This window comes from Triticum dicoccoides, chromosome 3A (assembly GCF_002162155.2).
Source record: "Triticum dicoccoides isolate Atlit2015 ecotype Zavitan chromosome 3A, WEW_v2.0, whole genome shotgun sequence".
Lineage (NCBI taxonomy): Eukaryota > Viridiplantae > Streptophyta > Magnoliopsida > Poales > Poaceae > Triticum > Triticum dicoccoides.
This window is the reverse complement of record NC_041384.1, coordinates 172814064-172821493: the sequence shown is the minus strand read 5'-3', so window position 1 is coordinate 172821493 and position 7430 is coordinate 172814064.

Genomic DNA, 7430 nt, shown 5'->3' with positions numbered 1-7430 from the left:
CCGCCATCGCTTTCAACACCATCGCGAGGCGGTTGTATGATTATTTCCAACCACCATACAATATCTCAATGGCAGCTTGCTTGGCCTTCCATGCCTTCCCATACTTCACCTCAGACCCAAAAACCTCCTTCACCATCTCCATCAAAGCCCGAATGGGATATGTCGGGAGTATCTTTATGGAGGCTGAAAATCGATATGCAAAGAATTTGGAGGTCAATTGACGGTGCTCATCCTTTACATTAGCATCATCAATATCCTTACCACTACATCGATGGTGAAACACGGAACTTGTAATCTTCCATTGTGGCCCGCCTTTGACACATCTTGCACGGATAACCCAAGGGCAATGATTCTTGTGTTCCTCACATTTGACCACATAACGCACTTTCGAGTTTGACTTCTCCATAATAAATGGCCGATGAAACTTAACCGCGTAGTCCTTGGCCCATATTTGAAGTTTTGTCAAGCTTTCAAAGATTGTTCACCATACACACTTGCTTTGGTATCTCGCTTTGAAGTTAACCTTGGTGCAAGAATTTTACTTGTGCCACCATCAACAATCGCCTTATCGGCTAGGCTTAGATCACGAAACAATGATGTCTTGTGACTACGACCTATTACCTTCTTGAAAGCATTGGCTTCTTTAGCCGTCCAACCATCCTCATCTATTTCTTCATGCGGGCCTTCATCCTCTGAGTCCCACGCATAGGACCTACTGTGTGGAATCTCATGGTCCATGTCTTCTTCCATGCAATTTGCCTCAACATCACCAACGTAATGGTCATGAAGATAAGCCTCCGATTCATCACCCTCAAACTCACCACCATCCATGTGCAAGTCTTCATTATCAACTTGGTCATTCCTGCCGGGGCTCAAACATTGGGTCATTGGAGGTTGGCTCATTGTTGTGTCATGCACATCCGGAGTGACATGTGTCGAATCTCGAATCGGGCTTCTAACATCATATGAAGATGCACACTGATTCAAATCAATGTGCAGCCAAGCACGAACAACCTTTGTGGCAAATAACTCAAATTATTTATCTTGTGAGGCCAACACACTCTCTTTATATGCTTCCCAATGAAATTCGGAGTCAAGAGGCATTATCTTACAACGAATATGTTGCCCATACCCAACATTATACCTTCCAATTAAGTCTACTCCATTGCTTTCTTCCATCCAATTCAACCTTCTTCGAAGCTCGACCAAAACCTCCTCAAGGCTAGGACTTGTGGGAAACACCATCACTACCGGCTTCTTCTTCGGATCACCATACTCCGCGTCTCCCTTCTCAAAGGAGACAAAGTCCACATGATGCACATTGACGATCCTCGCCATCTAGAATCATAAACAACAAAATGCATCAACAAAAATAGCAAAATTGGATGACCTAGGGTTTCCCCAAATCCCCACAATGTGGAGATTTCAACCAACAAAAAGAGGAGGAATGATGGAGAATACCTTGAGGGGTCGAAGGGAAGAATAAATCACCGATTTGGAGCTCCGATCCATGAAATTTTGTGGGCATTAGGTAGGGGATTGAGTGGGGCGGCCGGGGTGGAGAAGGGGGAAAGTGAGGGTATGTGGAGGGGAAAACAGGGGAGACTCTGTTTTGGGCATGGCGCCCTAAGCAGGGGCGTCATGACCATCAGCATGGCGCCCTGGCCTGGGGTGCCATGGTGGCATGCCCTGCCAACGTGGCAAGTAAGCGCTGACTAGTATGGCGCCCTTGACCGAGGCGTTATGCTGTCTAGCATGGCATCCTGGGTGCGGGCGTCATCCGTGTAGGGCCATTTTGTGAAATATTTTCAAAAGAGGGCCATTTTGTGCTGAACTTCGGCCAAGGGGCCAGTTTTGTGATTTTTCACTAGTGGCTCGGCCGGGAAGATTGAGAAACTTGGTATTTTAAATCCTGTAAATCCAAAACACACCTGAAATTCATGAAACTTGGCATGGTGTCATGACATGGCACCAACATGCTGCGGTAATTTTTTTTGGCTGAATTGGGACAAGCTTTGGTGTTAACTTCTTGCAAACCAGAGCTTCCCTCCAGAAGGCTCGTGGTTCCGAGAAGGAACGTGTCACCTCCGTGTGCGAAACGACATACGTACACTGCCTTCTCCCGCCTTAATTTTTTTTTACACAGGCAGATTAGACCAAATAGAAGTATCATGCTAAATTTTGGAATTATTCCGGGTTCGTTTGGCCTTTTTATACATTAATTGAGTTTCTGCGTATTTAATGTGCATAATTCAAATTTGAACTACAAGCACAGGCTCCAGTGCACCAAAGTTGTTTGAAAAATCACATGTGTGTCCTTGGGTGAATTTCTAGGTCCCATGCAAGAGATGGGAGTGAAATTCAAACATCTTCGCGTCGTGGCTCGGCCTGAAAGATTGAGAAACTTGGTTTTTTAATTCCTGTAAATCCAAAACACGCCCAAAAATCATGAAACTTGACATGGTGTCATGACATGGCACCAACATGTTGCGGTAATTTTTTTGGCCGAATTGGGACAAGCTTTGGTGTAAGCTTATTGCAAACCGGAGCTTCCCTCAAGAAGGTTCGTGGTTCCGAGAGGGAACGTGTCACCTCCGTGTGCGAAATGACATACGTACACTTCCTTCTCCCGCCTTAATTTTTTAACACAGGCATATTAGACCAAATAGAAGTATCGTGCTAACTTTTGGAATTATTTCGGGTTCGTTTGGCCTTTTTTATATATTAATTGAGTTTCTACGCATTTAATGTGCATAATTAAAATTTGAACTACAAGCACAGGCTCCAGTGCACCAAAATTGTTTGAAAAATCACATGTGTGTCCTTGGGTGAATTTCTAGGTCCTATGCAAGAGATGGGAATGAAATTCAAACATCTCGGCTTCGTGGCTGGCCGGAAAGATTGAGAAACTTGGTTTTTTAATTCCTATAAATCCAAAACACGCCTGAAAATCGTGAAACTTGGCATGGTGTCATGACATGGCACCAACACGCTGTGGTAATTTTTCTGTCCAATTTGCAAAGGCGCACATTAACTATCAACAAAGTCATTTTTGGAACAAGTGTTGTCACGTTACAAATCGTAAACACAAGTATTATTGAAACCGTGGGCGTTCTACTTACCAATTATGTGCCACCACGTCTCGCCTTTTTTATTGGCTAGGAGGTGTTGTGCGGGGTAGCTATTTGAGTACGGGAGGCGTGCGATCAAACCCCTGCCATGAATCGGGAGGAGAGCCCTTTGACTGCTACCCGCCGCGCACCTCCCTCCCAACGTCTCCATTAATGGCGCCCGAGCACCTGTTCTACGGCGTGGCTATATGTCTCATTGGATTGAGATTTAAGAGAGAAAAATAAAAATCTGAAAAGAAAGTTTTGCACGGATCTTGATTTAAGATCCGACAGACCTATATAGCATCGACTGCGACTTATAGCAAGCATGATGAATATAAGGATGATGACAGTGGATAATAATTGTCTTACATATTTAGGAACATAATTCAAAAAAAGCCACATGCGGCAATTCCCGAAATACACAAGGGCAAAAGAAGAAGGAAGACAACGATCTGGCTCGCTGATCTCTACTTTCTTGATGCGTTGTTGCAGGCCGGCCGCGGGAACTAGTCTCCGCGGCGAGTGGTGATGAGCTCTTTCTTTTCCTCAAGATGCTGCTTGAGAGCATCCACGGATTCCTCCACCAGCCTTCTGCGCTCGATGCGCAGCATGGCATTCTCGTCCTTAAGTTTCTCGAGGATGATGCCGGTCCTCTTCAACAAGGCAGTGGTTTGCTCCTGCTGCTCTGCACTTCAGACAATCTTCGCCCTCAGCAGGTCACGCTCGACCTGGAGCTTGGCATTGCTCTCATTTAGTTGCCGGATGACGCCGGTAGACTTTTCAAACGAGGCTTTCAGGTCATCTTGCAACCTCGCCCACCTGGAGATCTGATCCATCTGCCTAAGGACGAGAGCACGCATGCGCCTATAAGAGTCCTCTCCTGCCTACGAGACATTTTCCCAGGCCGCTGCGGCGCGGGAGGACATCTTTGCTGCATTCGCGGCACGGCGGGACATCTCTTCTGCTTCCGCGGCATGGCCGGACCAGTCTGCTGCATCGACGGCACGGCGGGACCTCCGTGCTTCTTCGGCGGCGCGGCGGGACCTCTCTGCTGCTACGGCCGTGCAGCAGGACATGTTGGCTGCTTCCACGACGAGGTGGGACATCCCTCGTGCTTCCGCTTCCAGGCTCGCCTCTCCCTGGTGGCAATCTCTCGACCCAGAACTCACGTTGGCCGTGGCAGACGCAAGGGAACGATGATGAATGACTTGTTTGTTTGTTTGGATGAGGAGTTGAGGAGGAATGTGCAGTCGTCTTGGAGGAGTAGTATTTATAAGGAGTAGTAATACACCCCTAAGTGGTAAACCGTTTAGGTTTTGATCGGTGTGAACAGGTTTGTAATTTGGAATGTGACGGGATGCGGCCTCCCTGTTCTTCTAAAAAAATTGTGACGGGACACATGCTCAAAATTTACTGACGGTTATAAGTGTGACACTATTCCCGAAAGGCGTAACGTGGGCACGTACGCCCTCTCGGCCACGTACATGGCGTTTGCACCATAGGGTGCACCGCAATAATCAATGTCAGCACACGTCTTGTTCCAACAACCGTGCGCGCTCGTTATTACCATCGCGCACACTTCTTTTAATTAGAATGTGTGTGCCCGTCTAGCGTACACACGTTGATCTATCTAACTATTTCTGTTTGTTGTGGCTAATTGTAAGTGCATCTAGTGCCACCCCTAGTTGGTTTTGGAGTATTGACGATAAACCTGGTTGAGGGACTAATGTGTTTGTGAGAATTGCAGGATAACACAGGTAGTAGTCCCTCATTGATTTGGTTTACCTACCGGAGATGACCCCTAAAAATGTATGAAGACATTGACGACAATGGTGGTATATGAAGATATTCACATTGAAGACTATGACATGAGAAGACATTGCGTGAAGACTATGGAGGGCGAAGACTTAGTTGTTTCGTTGTTTCCTTTTCTTCTTTGTTGAGTCATAGGAACCACCGTACTCTTGAGTGGGGTCCTAGTGAACAAAGTCAGAGTGACTAAAGTGATGCTCAACCAAAATCCTATGTCTTCGAGCGAAGACAATGAGAGCAAATCTTATCCAGAGCTGGATGAGTTAGCTTTACTTGCAGCCCAAGTAAAGTTGTCGTGTGTGTTTGAAATCTGACCGTTGGAACACCTGTTAGTTCCTTGGTGGCTCAGGGTCATTTCAGACAAATTAGGTCGGGTTGCCTAGTGGCTATAAATAGCCCACCCCCAACACCATAAATTGGTTGGCTGCTCAGAGTTGTACACGGCTTTTGTCGTTTGAGAGCAACCCACCTCCGAAGCCTCTGAGAGAGAGAAATCCTTGCGGAGACAAAGCCCAAACACCCAGAGCCAAAGAGTGTTAGGCATCACTGAATTCTTTATGTCCGCGTGACCTGAAGACTTGTTACACTTGAGGACTGTGAATCCTCCAGCCGGTTAGGCGTCGCGTTCTGAGCATCCAAGAGTCATTGTGAATCGTCGGTGAATGAATTCTGTGAAGGTTTGGAAGTCTACCTTGAAGACTTACCAGAGTAATTGGGCGAGGACTGGGTGTCCTTAGCTCAAGGGAAATAAGGTGAAGACGCGGTCTTCTGAGTTGAATCTCAGCCTCCCTAACCAGACATACAGTTGTCAACACAATTGGAACTGGTCCAACAAATCCTGTGTCCTCAGCAAGTGACTGGTTCTATCCTCTCCCTCTCTTTACTTAAAGTTTGTCTTCGTGAAGTCATTGCCTGTTTGCTTTACCTATTTGTCTTCACTATTTGACTACTATCGTTGTTTGGCTTCATATCATCTTCCATCCTGATCCTTACTATCTAGCTGCTATTAGTCTTCGTGCTTTCACTTCATTGCATACTTGAATATGGCTTGCTTAGTATAGTTTACCTTCGGCTGCATATCAATAGGATCATTTCTATTGTTTGTCTTCGAAACTTCCAAGTTTTGAAGACTTCCATAAAAATCGCCTATTCACCCTCCTCTAGTCGATAACTAGCACTTTCAATTGGTATCAGAGCAAGGTACTCGCTTGTTCTGTGTGATTCGATTTAACCACCTAGAGTTTTAGCTATGTCGACTGTAGGGATAATCAAAGTCTCCGCTGCTTGCCCCGTCTTCGATGGAACTGAATATCCCTACTGGAAGAATTAGATGCGCATGCATCTTGAAGCCATTGATGTCGACCTCTGGTATGTCATCTAGAATGGCGTTCACAAGACTGGTAAAGGTGTCACCCCTGCTGATGTCAAGAAGTTCATTCAACTGGATTCTACTGCCAAGAACATCATCTGTGGTCATCTGACCAAAGGACAGTATGGCCGCGTGAGTGCTCTGGAAACGACGAAACTAGTCTGGGACTGGCTCTCCAAGGTCAACAAAGGCGTCTCAACCCAGAAAGATCAAAGGATCAGTGTTCTTCGCAACCTCTTCAACCGCTTCAAGAGAAATGACAATGAGAATGTCCAGCTCACATTTGATCACCTCACTAACATCACAAATGAGCTTCGTGCTCTCGGCGCCACTGAGATTACCAAGCATGAAATCCTCAAGACACTACTGAGATCACTTGACAGTTCCTTCGACACCCTTGCCCTCATGATACAAGAACGCCCTGACTTCAAGACACTCGATCCGTCTGATATACTTGAGAGGCTCAATGGTATTGTCGTCCAGAAGCTAGAGTTCGAAAGGTATGTCCTGGTGCTCTTCACTTTCTGGGATGATCAATCTCCTATTATACATGGCGACGTACACAGGACAAGCCCAAGCTAGCTGATCAAAAGGCATACAATCTGTGTACGCACGCAAGAGTTGTTGGCGGCTAAAATCATGAAGCAACGGACTAACAAATTGTGGCCAGCATACACGCAGGCGAAGATAGCCAATGTATTTGCATGTTTTCTTGACTTAGACTACAATGCATTTTCCATGAAATAAATTAACTTGCCATCTGGTCTTTAGATATAGACATACAATAGATTAAATGTATAGACGTCAGCACAAATTTCAAATTTTGGGACGTAACCAAAATAGTTGGCACAACTTTGGGAGACAAAGAGAATAATCGTAGTTGTGTACAACGAGAAGCTCCCTTTCTTTTGAAATCATAGTCTGAAATCATACTATATAAGAGGGTACTTTTGCAACATGTGCATTTTCTTACTTTTGAAATCATACTATATATTATTTAAAAAATGTCGTGCACACAACGTTTCTTGGCTGATATGCACATGACACTCTATTTGAGTGGGGTAGAAATGCTGGCCAACTGCATCCGATGGTCGCCACAGCGTGTCGGCCATAAATTAGACACAGTTTTGTGGTTC